General features: G+C 43.8%; 1 long non-coding RNA gene across 2 annotated transcripts; it reads right to left on the bottom strand.

Annotated features, from left to right (window-relative positions):
• Window positions 1-5,745: 5,745 nt before the first annotated feature.
• LOC148684710 (uncharacterized) lies at window positions 5,746-9,217 on the bottom strand. Of its 2 annotated transcripts, none has more exons than XR_015951247.1 (2): window positions 8,534-9,217; window positions 5,746-8,079 (listed from the first exon to the last, which is right to left on the bottom strand). It is a non-coding gene; the product is annotated as an uncharacterized LOC148684710 (long non-coding RNA). The 2 variants fall into 2 exon arrangements; XR_015951248.1 differs by having other exon boundaries at window positions 5,746-8,082.
• Between the last annotated feature and the right edge of the window lie 4,441 nt (window positions 9,218-13,658).

The following is a 13,658-nucleotide window of genomic DNA, read 5'->3' on the forward strand; positions in this document are numbered from 1 at the left end:
TTTAACCAGTTCATCCTTCCCCACACCTCTAAGTTTTTATTTATTTCTCTCCATGTTCTTACATAATTATCTTTAAAAATATTTATATTCTTTGCTGTTAGCCACACTGCTAGGTATTTGACTTTCTTTTCGATCGTTAATCCTGTTAATGACTGTAGTTCTTTTTTATACTGATCAGTCATGTTCCTCCCCCCCAAAAAAAAATCTTTTGCTTTTATTTAACTTAAAACCTGCTACTTCTTCAAATTTAGAAATCTGTTCCAGAACCCTTGGTATACTAACCATAGGGTCTTCCACAGTTACCACCACATCATCTGCGAAAGCATTCCGTTTATATGCTTTATAACCCACTGATATCCCTTTTATTTCTTCATCAGATCTAATTCTTCTGGCCAATAATGGTGACAGGAGACATCTCTGTCTTATACACTGGAATGTTTTTCAGTCCAGTGGCCAATATTATTGGGCAGACGGAAAGGCTGCCTTTTGAAAGACATACCATTCGGGCTTCTGGTCTGAGGGATTCATTTCTCTGCAGCTGAGCACACACTCTCTATTGAAATAGGAGGCTCACACAGACACCAGTGTCCCCCACATTCCATGTTTCAAAGGAGGCATTCACTGGCGATGCTAAGTCACCTTTTTTTGTCCTCAGGTCTGCAAACATTGGTTTTTGCATTCCACAGGCTGCATTTCAACTCTCTGAATGAAAACCCATTTATTTTATTTTAAAGCAATGAAAAGCCTTGCTTAATCAATCCCCATTCAATGCACACACAAAATTACATTTACAAAGTATAGGTGGAAGGGGGGGGAGCCAAACAAAGGTGAACAATAAAAATGAGGTTGTTGTAATTCTCCCTACTCCTTTTTTTAAAACCCTCATAAAATATAGTTCCCCCTTCCAGGAATTCAGATTTTAGAGTGAATCCAAGATTGTGTTACAAGAGATAAATCACATCTATGGTCTCATAGTGGGGGGTAACTAACTGCAGCCTTAGCAGATTTTTATTTAGTTAGTTAGTCATTCATTTTTGCAGTAGAAATGGAAACATGTTCCTCTTTGCTGTGCAGTCCAGCCATGCCTCTTCCTCTTAAACACCTACTCCCCAAGTCCATAGCTGCCAAGTCCCAATTAGAAAAATACGGGATCAGCAGCACCGGCACCAGAACATGGGCAGAGTGGAACTGGAAGTCACTTCTACGCATGTCCAGACATGCGTAGAAGCAACTTCCAGTGCCGGCGCTGCTCGATTTCCGGTGCCCAGACATGGGCAGAGTGGCATTGAAAGAAACATTAGGAAGAACTTCCTGACAGTAAGAGCTGTTCGGCAGTGGAATTTGCTACCAAGGAGTGTGGTGGAGTCTCCTTCTTTGGCATAGCTGCCAAGTTATCCCTTTTTTTTAAAGGGATTTTCCATTATGCTGAATAGGCTTCCTCGCGAGAAAAGGGAAAACTTGGCAGCTATGTTCTTTGGAGGTCTTTAAGCAGAGGCTTGACAGGCATATGTCAAGAATGCTTTGATGGTGTTCCTGCTTGGCAGGGGGTTGGACTGGATGGGCCTTGTGGTCTCTTCCAACTCTATGATTCTATGATTCTATGAAATCCGGGGGAATTATGGGGTATTTTGCCATTCGGGATGACAGCAGGAAACGGCTTTAAAAACAGGGGAAACAGGGGACTTAGCAGCTATGCCAAAGTCCTCTCTTTAGCATAGTTTACCCCAGAGAGGTTGCTAGATCAGAGTCAGTAGGCTCTACCTGAACCATGAGATTAAAAGGAGAGCTCTGCATTTAATGAATAACAGAGAAGGTGACAGGCACTCCAATTTTCCACTAAGGAAATCCAGATTCTGTGACCTATATAAATTGCGCAAATGGAGCAAGATGCATAATTTGATATTTCTATTATGTGCAGGAGGGTATGTAATGCTCCCAAACCCTACTTTATGACCACTGGAAACTTACTCACAGAAGGAGCTGTAGCCCTCTAGCAGAACATGCAGTATACTTTGCACCAAGAAGGTTCCAATGTCAGTCCCTGATATCTCCAGTTGGAGGTGTCCGTAGTAAGTAAAGTCGGAAAAGACCTCTCTGCCTGAGACCCTGGCGGAGTAGGAAAAAGGAGTTGAGTAGAGTGTACAACACACAGCTAGATGGGCAAATGATTGGATCAGGTAGAAGGTATCTCCCAGTCCTCCTGGATTTCACATCCTGTTTGGCCTTTGTGATTCACCAGTTGTCATGTGTACACTTCAAAGTATTATCTTTGCAGACCCTCCAAGTGTCCCTATTTTCCAGGGACCTCCCTGATTTAGAGAAGCCGTCCCAGTTTCTGATTTGATTCCCAGACTGCCCCACTTTTCCTTGGGACATCCCTATTTTCATGGGAGACATGTTGGAGGGTATGAAGTTATCCAACCTCTGAGCTGTCTGAAGGCAGCTCTGCATACGGAAGGGTTTTTTAAATGTGTTTTTTTTTTAAAAAATGTTTTTATATCTGTTGGAAGCTGCCCAGAGTCGCTGGAGCAACCCAGCAAGATGTGTGGGGTATAAATAGTAAAATTAAAATTATGGAATGCGATGTCCCTGTTTTCATGGGAGAAATATTGGAGGGTATGTCTTTGTGGTCAAGGCATAAGGACTAGGAAGTTGGTGCTGATTTTTAAAATGTAGGCTGAGATGCTCAGGAAGCTCATTTTTCCACTAATTATAACATTCTTGCTTCATTTCTGTACAGTCATGGAACACACATGATCAACACCCTGATCAAAGCTTCGAATTCCCACATTTGTCAGAACAGACATTGGCTGCATCCACACATCCCCTTCTGGGGATAGTAAATAGCTTGCTAATGAAGAAGATCAGAAGACCTATCATGAGAAACGAGCTACAACAGTAACCCTCCATCTAGGGACAAGCCAATTAGAGAGTCACACAGCATGCCTTGCTTCTGTTCTAATGAACTGTGATTGCATTTGTTTTCAGCAACATCTGTGCTTATTAAGAGTTATTGAGTATTTGATTACTAATAACAGAAATTGACAGAAAAGTCAGTCTCTGTTTAGGGAAAGAGGGAACTAAAAGGCAGTCTAGGTGTTTTCTTCTTCAACAATATGGAGGCTTAATGCCTGAGAGCCCTGGAGTTCAATTTAATTGTGGATGACTTGATCTTTTTTAAAAAATAAATAATCTTTAGTGGTCCCAGCAGTGATGGCTTCTGAAGATATTAGAAAGGACAAAGACTTGTACATTTGTGGAGAAAGAGGCTGATCAGCCAATTAAGAGAAAGGGAATGCAGAGGCCCATGGCTGAATAGGATTTGTCACTTTAGGGGCTGAAGCTTAATTTTTCCAAATTTCTACAGTGAGGGGTCTTCAAAATATGGTTTGGGGTATGAAGGATTCCAACATCAAAAAAACCAAGATCATGGCCACTGGTCCCATCACCTCCTGGCAAATAGAAGGGAAAGAAATGGAGGCAGTGAGAGATTTTACTTTCTTGGGCTCCTTGATCACTGCAGATGGTGACAGCAGTCACGAAATTAAAAGACGCCTGCTTCTTGGGAGAAAAGCAATGACAAACCTAGACAGCATCTTAAAAAGCAGAGACATCACCTTGCCGACAAAGGTCCGTATAGTTAAAGCTATGGTTTTCCCAGTAGTGATGTATGGAAGTGAGAGCTGGACCATAAAGAAGGCTGATCGCCGAAGAATTGATGCTTTTGAATTGTGGTGCTGGAGGAGACTCTTCTCTGGAGCAGCAGAAAACAACCTTTCTCTATATGGCATCCTTTTATATATTTGGCTGAGAGTCCCATGGACTGCAGGAAGATCAAACCTATCAATTCTGAAGGAAATCAGCCCTGAGTGCTCACTGGAAGGACAGATCCTGAAGCTGAGGCTCCAATACTTTGGCCACCTCATGAGAAGAGAAGACTCCCTGGAAAAGACCCTGATGTTGGGAAAGATTGAGGGCACAAGGAGAAGGGGATGACAGAGGACGAGATGGTTGGACAGTGTTCTCGAAGCTACCAACATGAGTCTGACCAAACTGCGGGAGGCGGTGCAAGACAGGAGTGCCTGGCGTGCTATGGTCCATGGGGTCACGAAGAGTCGGACACGACTAAACGACTAAACAACAACATGAAGGATTCAAATTTGCTATTATTTTGAGAGACTTCCGGCCGATTGCGCAGCAATGGCGGGTGCCGTTTTCCTCGGTTGAGGAGTGCTTTTGAGGCCCCCCAGAAGAAACCCCAAATCGAGCTTTTTGGGGATGTGGATCCGGCAGATGCCAGAAGCGAGCTCCCCCCTCCCTCGGTTTGCCTATTTTTGGGCGACGAGAGAGCAGGGGGTTGGAGCAAATCGTGGCGCATCGGAACAAAGTTACCTCGGAAGCACGAAGCTGAGACCCTGCCAGGCAACAGCGATCAGTTCTTCCTAAAAATTAAAATTTGAGGACATTGGATACCGTGAGTAAAAGGAGAAATTTAAGAAATTTGTTTAATAATTGGATTGAATTGGCCATGGGAGGAGATCTAAATAGGAAGTCAATCTCCCCCATTGAGAGGACTGTAAATGCAGTTAATTTGCCTACAGCCAGAAAAGTGAAAGGAATCTTTTAAATATCAAGGACTGGACCTAATTCCTTCCCCCGGAGGCAGGGTAAAGGGGAGAAGGATTAAATTCACCAAAATCCCTGCAAAAATGGTCAATTTGGACTGGGGGAATCCCCCTGGAAACTGAAGTCGGGTCCCGGGAGGAAGTAGCGAGCCGCCATTATGACGTCACAATAGAAAGGAATTTGTTTACCCTTTTGACATTGAGAACTGTCAATTGTGAAGAGAGTTTGACATTGCTGCTTTTATAGACGGACATAAGAATTTTAAGACATGAAAAAGATTTTTAAAATGAGAAATATAACCAGTTTGGACATAAGCCTGATTTCTGAGGTTTTTGGAAATACAATTGTTCAACTTCCTGCTCTGCTCTGCTCCCATGAAATCTGAGGTAAACAGGATGACTGTAGCCATAACATCGTCTGAAGGCCTTGACTTCCAGAAGGACCTTTTGGAATTGTTTTTGGACTTGAGAAATGAGCTGCAGCAAAATAACATATTGTTGCGTAAAAGTAATACAGAATGGCGTGAAAGGAACCAGAATTGTCAGGACAGAGAAAAAGGATTAACCCCAACAGAGAGCGAAGTCTCGCAAGAGGAACAACCACGAGTCTTGGACAGTGTAATGGAATTGGTTCCCCCAGTGAGGGGGGGGGATTCAAGGAGTCACCAAAGAAGAGCCAGCATGGAGTAATGTCCTCCCAGTGAGAGAGGGAGGGCAGGATCCATACTGGAGTCAGAATACAAAGGGAATAAAAATTGAGAAAGGGCTGGGGAAGAGAATTTTTGTTGGTTGGTTTTGTACTACAGCATTTGAAGAAATGGGGAAACAGCAGGGGATTATTGAGGAAGAATGGTGGCTAGGCTGGGACAGGGGTGAGGGGTAGTAATGGGTGTAACTTTTTTGATTTGAGAGTTTTTCTTTTTTATGTTGTATTTTTCATTTTTCATTTTTGTTTTATATTTTGTTCTGAGTTTATGTTTGGTTTTTTGTGATTCTGTATCTGAAAAATGAATAAAAATTATTTGAAAAAAATAGAAATTAAGCCAAAAACAAACAAAAACAAATTTGCTAATTTTTTTTAACTGGACATCTACTTTTGATTAAAAAGCACATAAACTGCTCTCAGAAAACCAAATAATTTTAATTTTCCCTTCTGAAAATGTCAGGTGATGTTACAAAAATTTGTTTCTCTGCATACAATATTACCTGGTACTCATAAAACAACATTAGAAAGTAACAACATCACTTAAAAAGAAATTTAAACAACAAGTTTCATTCCTTGCTTAGATTTGGTTTTGGACATCAGCCGCCATCTTGCTTCATGGCCCTCATGTAGCCCTCATGCTTCATGTAGCCCTCCTGTTTCTCATGTGTCGACACCCTGGCTGCTGCTTCTGTGACTTGTTTCACATACTTCTCCATAGACTGAGCATGACAGGGCCACTGGGGAACTTGCATAGGCTCACCAATGAACTTCTTTAATTCCACTGTAGCAAGTTTACATGTCAAAGGAGGTTCATATACCCCATCAGACTAGTCTATCAGCTCCAGCAGGGACAAAGCACTGGGGGCGATGGAAGGTGTCTTCCTCAGATCTCCCAGCCTGTCATAATCTCCGCCCCTCAAGTCAACAACCTTTTGGATGCCAGCTCTCCTCGCTGCCATCTGAGCACAAGAGTGTCTGGATTATCATTTCACTGAATGCAGCACTGAGTGCTGAATGGTTGGCAAAACAGCATCCGCCACAGCCCGAGTGTTTTGCTTTGATGTTGAACCAGCAGGGGTAGTACATGCAAACAATGTATTCCACTATCAATCTTAAGTTGTTTAGCTTTCTGCTATCGTTCACCATCTTGAATGCCTCACTGGGCCAATTTCAAATCCATGGAAAGTTTCCTGTCCTTATGGCCTGTGTGATCTGATGCCCATATGCTTGATCAGTAGACAGAAACTTCATGGCATTGCCTCTCAGTGAAGCAAGAGGCTCTCCAATGGAGAGTTTGGCAAATTATCACTTTCAAGGTCTGCAGGTGCATCTAGCCAATGTTACCTGTTGGTGTGGACAAAGTAACCAGATCAGCTTATGACCAAGCCTGACCGCTACTCAACGTATGGCTCCACCCAGAGTTAACATTTGTAGAATTAGCCCCAATGGCCTGTAGGCACTTATCAATGCCCTTATTCATGAAATCGACAAGATTATTGGCAATAACGTCAGCTGGTTTTTCTCTCTTTGAGCCATTCTGTAGAGGTAGAGATATCTTCCACCTGGCTCAATGCTGTTCTGAGATTATGCATGGTGGTCAAAGAAGAAGCCGTCAACTTCACCATTCCGACAAAGATCCTTAAAGTCCTGATCCAGGGGTTTAATAACCTTTTCTTCAGCTACAAGTCTCTTGCCTTCTTCAGTGATCAAGCCAGCATCCATAAAGAGGGCTGTGCTATCGTGTCCGGCTGCCTGGCAAGGCTGACCTTCCCCCTCTCTGTAGATAACAGCACAAAGCGAAAGCAGTCTTCTGGCAGCAACAGAGAGGTTTATTAAACACAGCACAAACATGAAGGATCTGTTCTCATCATGCAGGTGCTCCCAACTGAGTTCCTCCCACTTCCCTCTTGTTACTTCCGCCTTCCCATCTCCTCACCATGTGACCCCTCCACCACTGAGCCTTCGGAGAGGCTACCATATCCAGACGCCTGGCTCTCGGACTCGTGGCCTGCACACTTTCTAGTGAGGGAGATTCAACCAGCTCACTCTCTTCCTGTTCCTCTCCCCTTGGTTGCTCTTCTCCCAGGTCAGCCCAACTGTCAGTTCCCAAACTGTGTCCTTCCGCAAACCATTGTTCTAGGTCGATACTATCCTCCTGCTCCAGAGGAGCTTCAGGATCAGGCTCTTGCACAAAGGGAGAGGGGGGCTCTCACCATTCTTCCTCAGAACAATACCCTTCAGTCTGATTCCTGACATAACAGCAGCTATAGCACACAGGCCAACACCACATCTGGTGCTCTGCACAGCAACATTATGTATTTCTATTGTGTTTGTCTTTTTATTAGAAGTGGAATGCATTCTTGGTTTTCCTAATGTCAATTCATAATTCCATCATTTCCATCTTGGGCATCAGCTATTTGTTCCTTATTTTCAGCAGCACAGAAAATTATTTCATTTGATGGCTTTGATTTTTTTTATAATCTATTTTTATTAATTTTCCAATTAAAACACGATTATATCACATTCATTATTTCAAATTATACAAATACATATCAATTAAACCGAATATTATGCCAAATCATATAATATTTTCTGGAGTTCCCATGCTTCAAAAATTTGGGGATTCCTCGCACCCGTCTACTGCCGTCTTTTTCTAAAGTCCAAATCTTCACTCAAAATCCAAAATAATCCCGATCTTTCCCCACCAGTCACTAAAATATTTTCTTCTTTCATCCGATTTTTTCACAGCTGCTGAGATAAGTATCAAACGAGAGTTCACATATATTCTTTCTCCTGTGTGAGTTTTAATCGTCCTGGGCCCCCCCATATATCTTCTGTCTGGAATGTCCTGTTGCGTCAGCATTTCAACACGGAGCAGCGCCATCTTAAAAAGCTTAGATCACTTTCGCTTTCTTAAGCTTTTTATTTTTTAAACCAACGATCTTTGCAAACAATCTTTTTTCCGGGCAAAGAAACAGCAGTCACATTATGCATAGACTCTTGATAAGTTTGTGGCTCTCCTTGCCCTGTAGCTGAACTTAGCTTCAAATCGCTGTTCAAATTCAAAGTGCGTCACAACCATAAATCCACCGAACGCATTCCAGGGACTCCGACCGTCCAGTTAAAGGGGGGCCTCTCTCTTCAGTAGTTTTACAACTTCAAAGGATATGCTCAATAGAATAGTTTATAATTCATTACTCACTCAGGTATTCTTTATCTCTCATTTGTTCCAAACAAACAAGGACGTCCCGTCCGGGAAGGTATGGAGTAACTCGTAGAGTATATGAAAAAAAATAAAAAAGTTCGCTTCCCTTCTCGTTACGTCCCCATCAATCTTTCTTCCAGATAAGATACAGCTTTGACTTCTCACCCTCAGCAGCACAAATTCCTTGGCAGTAAACAGAGCTTCTTCCCCTCCTTCCGAAGCATGTCCATGAATACGCCTAATTATCTTCTTTAATCATGGAGATCCTGCTCTGCAAGTTGGCGTCCGGGAGATCCGACATTTCATGAGTGCTCTCAGCCCAGGCCCCCCCCCCACTCCTTGAACAGTCGGAGTGGGTTTGGGGGCATCGCGGGCCCGCGGGCCCTCTCCGTAACCCCCGGAGAGGTAAGGGGGTTGCCTTTAACTCCCCTGGCAACCGCCGAATTCCTCATGAAGGTCGGAGGGATGGAACAAGGGTCAGCCACTCCTGCAGGCGGAAGCAGAACTCCATTTGATGGCTTTGAAGCATCCTGCTTCCTTCCTTCTCTTCTCACATTCAGAAAGCTGCCCTCTCTTGTCTTCTAGATGCTTCCGCTTTTTGACTTTTCTGTTACTATCAGGCAGGTCTGGCAAGCCAATGTGATGTGGTCCAACAGAAGTAGTCTTCTCTCTCTGGCCTTCAGTGAAAGCAAGTTCCTGTGTGTGTGTGTGTGTGTGTGTGTGTGTGTGTGTGTGTGTGTGTAATATGCAATTTAATATAAAATATGTATTTAATATAAAATTTAATATAAAATATGGGTCCCACAGGGACCCAGGTGGCGCTGTGGGTTAAACCACAGAGCCTAGGGCTTGCTGATCAGAAGGTCGGCGGTTCGAATCCCTGCAACGGGGTGAGCTCCTGCCCACCTAGCAGTTCAAAAGCACATCAAAGTGCAAGTAGATAAATAGTGACTGCTCCGGCAGGAAGGTAAACGGCGTTTCCGTGCGCTGCTGTGGTTCGCCAGAAGCAGCTTTGTCATGCTGGCCACATGACCCGGAAGCTGTCTGCAGACAAACGCTGGCTCCCTCGGCCTATAGAGCGAGATGAGCACCACAACCCCAGAGTCGGACACGACTGGACCTGATAGTCAGGGGCCCTTTTACCTTTATGTATAATATATAACTATATAAATAGTATTAGTATATAATATAACTGTAAGTACTTGGCAATCATTTCTAATGCTTTTAATGCAATTTTACACCATTTTTTCACAAAAAAATAATATGGCAAGTTTAAAATTATTAGAAATTCCACAAAAATGTTTAAAAGTCAGTTTTTTTATGTAGTTATTTACCAACCAAAACTAAATTATATTAATTGAACAAAAATACTTTGAATTCCCAAGTCAAGTTACAACTTTTTTGCACATCTCATTTTTGGAAATTGATAGTTGAAAAATTCAACATGCCCTAATGGCTAAAAAAACTATGCCCCCCCCACCCCAATGCAGAATACATGTTTTTAAAAGTGGAAATCATATGCCTGCGGAGAAGCCCAGGGTATTTCAAGATGGAGACTCTTTAATAATAACAGCAAAGGCAAGGAGAACTTGTGGCAGCCCTGGGCAGAAAGGAACCAGGTATCTTTTGCAATATTAATCTTCCATTTAATTTTTACAAGAGATGCATAATAGATAAGATGAAATATTTTATTAGACCAACTTCTGAAGTGCTAAAAGCTTTAAAGGTGACGAGAGAGGCATAGGTGTCTGCAGGAATTTATTTTTCCACTGGGGGGGGCAGCAAAGTAAACCATTGTGGTGGGGTAGAGAGAGAGAGAGAGAGAATAGTGGCAGTGCACATTGCCTTGTTTCTCAGATTCTACAAGTTCTAGAAATGTACTCTCTTTGTTAAATCAAAGATGGAGTCTGGGGATTATCGTTCCTTGGTGGATGCCTGTGGAGAGGTGCAGGATTCACATCCTTCATCTAGTTATGAGTGCAGCTATACTACACTGCTGGGACGTGGGTGGCGCTGTGGTCTAAACCACTGAGCCTAGGACTTGCCAATCGGAAGGTCAGCGGTTCGAATCTCCGTGACGGAGGGAGCTCCCGTTGCTCGGTCCCAGCTCCTGCCAACCTAGCAGTTCAAAAGCACGCCAAAAAAGTGCAAGTAGAAGGTAAACTACTTCCCGGTGAGAAGGTAAACAGCGTTTCCCTGCGCTGCTCTGGTTTTGCCAGAAGCAGCTTAGACTAGGGTTACCAGACATCCCCGTTTCCCAGGAACAGTCCCCGGATTTGCAAATAACTCCCCAGACAAATTCCATCCCTGGAATGTGCCTGGATTTCATCTAATGTCCCTGGGAAACGCAGCAGCGGCACTCTCAACAGCCCGGAGTAGTTCACCCTGGCTGGCTTCAGGAGCTGCTCAGAAGTCCCCATATGATGGTGGTGCAGGGGCTCTAAGATGCAGCTTCCGGGCCGCCTCTACCTTCCCTGACCCCAGCAACTAAGGGGATCCCTCAGCTGGGAAGGGAGGCTTCCCGTTGCCTAACTGAGAGATCCCTGCCCCCTCCTGCTTGCATGCAAGCTCTGATAGGCAGCGTGAAGCCTTCCTTCACACCCGAGAGATTCCCCACCCCGCTCCTGCTTGCGCGCAAGTAGGAGGTGGGATGGGGCTGCTCCAAAAGGCAGAGTGAAGCCTCCCTTCGCAGCTGAGGGATCCCCCCCCTCCTGCTTGCACGCAAGTAGGAATGGGATTGGGGTTGCTCCGATGGGAAGGGAGGCATCGCACTGCCCAAGCCTCGCTGCCGCCGCTCTCAGCCCTCCTTCTCCACCTTCCATGCTTGACCCACCGCACACCGCTTCCCCACTACCACCACCGAAGAACCAACAACTCAGGGGCTGCCCATGCTCATGGAGAAGAAAAGATAGAAGCCATGGAGGAAGGGGAAACATGGTGGTTGAGATGAAGGCAGCGGCTGCCCCTCTGCCACCGCCATCGCTGCAGCATCAACCTCCTGAACATGTAGTATGTATGTGTTTGTTTGTTTGTTTGTTTGTTTGTTTGTTTGTTTGTTTATGTATCCCCAGATTCATTAAAAAAATCTAGTAACCTTAGCTTAGTCATGCTAGCCACATGACCCGGAAAAACTGTCTGCAGATAAATGTCGACTCCCTCGGCCAGTAAAGCGAGATGAACACCGCAACCTCAGAGTCGTTCGTGACTGGACTGTCAGGGGTCCTTTACCTTTTTTATACTACACTGACACCACACGTTCTACAGGCCCAGAATTCTCTAAAGGCACCAGTATGCTCACAATTACTCTCTCTCTATATATATATGTGTAGTTTTGTTGTTGTTGTTGTTGTTTAGTCGTGTCCGACTCTTCGTGACCCCATGGACCAGAGCACGCCAGGCACTCCTGTCTTGCACTGCCTCCCGCAGTTTGGTCAAACTCATGTTCGTAGCTTCGAGAACACTGTCCAACCATCTTGTCCTCTGACGTCCCCTTCTCCTAGTGCCCTCAATCTTTCCCAACATCAAGGTCTTTTCCAAGGATTCTTCTCTTCTCATGAGGTGGCCAAAGTATTGGAGCCTCAGCTTCAGGATCTGTCCTTCCAGGGAGCACTCAGGGCTGATTTCCTTAAGAATGGATAGGTTTGATCTTCTTGCAGTCCATGGGACTCTCAAGAGTCTCCTCCAGCACCACAATTCAAAAGCATCAATTCTTCGGCGATCAGCCTTCTTTATGGTCCAGCTCTCACTTCCATACATCACTACTGGGAAAACCATAGCTTTAACTATACGGACCTTTGTCGGCAAGGTGATGTCTCTGCTTTTTAAGATGCTGTCTAGGTTTGTCATTGCTTTTCTCCCAAGAAGCAGGCGTCTTTTAATTTCGTGACTGCTGTCACCATCTGCAGTGATCAAGGAGCCCAAGAAGGTAAAATCTCTCACTGCCTCCATTTCTTCCCCTTCTATTTGCCAGGAGGTGATGGGACCAGTGGCCATGATCTTGGTTTTTTTTGATGTTGAGCTTCAGACCATATTTTGCGCTCTCCTCTTTCACCCTCATTAAAAGGTTCTTTAATTCCTCCTCGCATTCTGCCATCAAGGTTGTGTCATCTGCATATCTGAGGTTGTTGATATTTCTTCTGGCAATCTTAATTCCGGCTTGGGATTCATCTAGTCCAGCCTTTCGCATGATGAATTCTGCATATAAGTTAAATAAGCAGGGAGACAATATACAACCTTGTCGTACTCCTTTCCCAATTTTGAACCACTCAGTTGTTCCATATCCAGTTCTAACTGTAGCTTCTTGATCCTCTTGAATGCTCTTGCTCACCCCAAGAGAGAGAAATGCAGGCAGCAGCGAAAAAGCTATAAATGTTGCCATCCATTTTATTTATGTTGAAAAATATTACACGATACAAAAAGCCATAAACAGTCTACAACACGTCAACAGTTAAAACACAAATTTAGACTAAGGCATCAAAATATTAAATGACAATCCATTAAGTAATACATCAAAACACACCACGTGATGATTACTAGATGGTAACATTTCAAAACCACACAAGGCAACTTCCTTACCTGAAGTGCAGTGTTAAAACTGCCTCTACCCCTATTAAACAGGTTGCCTCTGTTGCAAGGCAGGAACAAAAGGAAGCTTTTATTAAGACCTGCAAGTACCTCAAAGAAAATGATGAACAGATTACAATGTCTGATTTAATATCAGTTATGGAAGACTTCTTGAAAGGCGCTGATACAAAAGCATACGACAGAAGGCATATGAAAAGGAAGCTTATTGAACATTATGATGATTCTATCGAAATTTTAGGTGACGATGGGCTGTGTGACTTGATTACAGTGAGAGAGACAGTGAACCACATACTGAGATCATATTACAACCAACCTAAAGACGTTGATGAGAATACTCAAAAGATGCAAATAATTGAGACAGCTGCACGGTTGATTAAAAGTGAAGTTAAAACACAAGTACTTTCTGCAAATTATGAATGCCCAGCACCTTCTGACCTTAAATTAGAAGAGGCCCTACTTTACCTTCCTGATAGCATTAAGCATCTATGCAAGAAACTATTTGTGGGAAAAGAAACCGGAAAGAAAGTAGCTGCTATTG

Source organism: Zootoca vivipara, chromosome 8 (genome assembly GCF_965207765.1).
Source record: "Zootoca vivipara chromosome 8, rZooViv2.hap1.1, whole genome shotgun sequence".
In the NCBI taxonomy this organism is placed as follows: domain Eukaryota; kingdom Metazoa; phylum Chordata; class Lepidosauria; order Squamata; family Lacertidae; genus Zootoca; species Zootoca vivipara.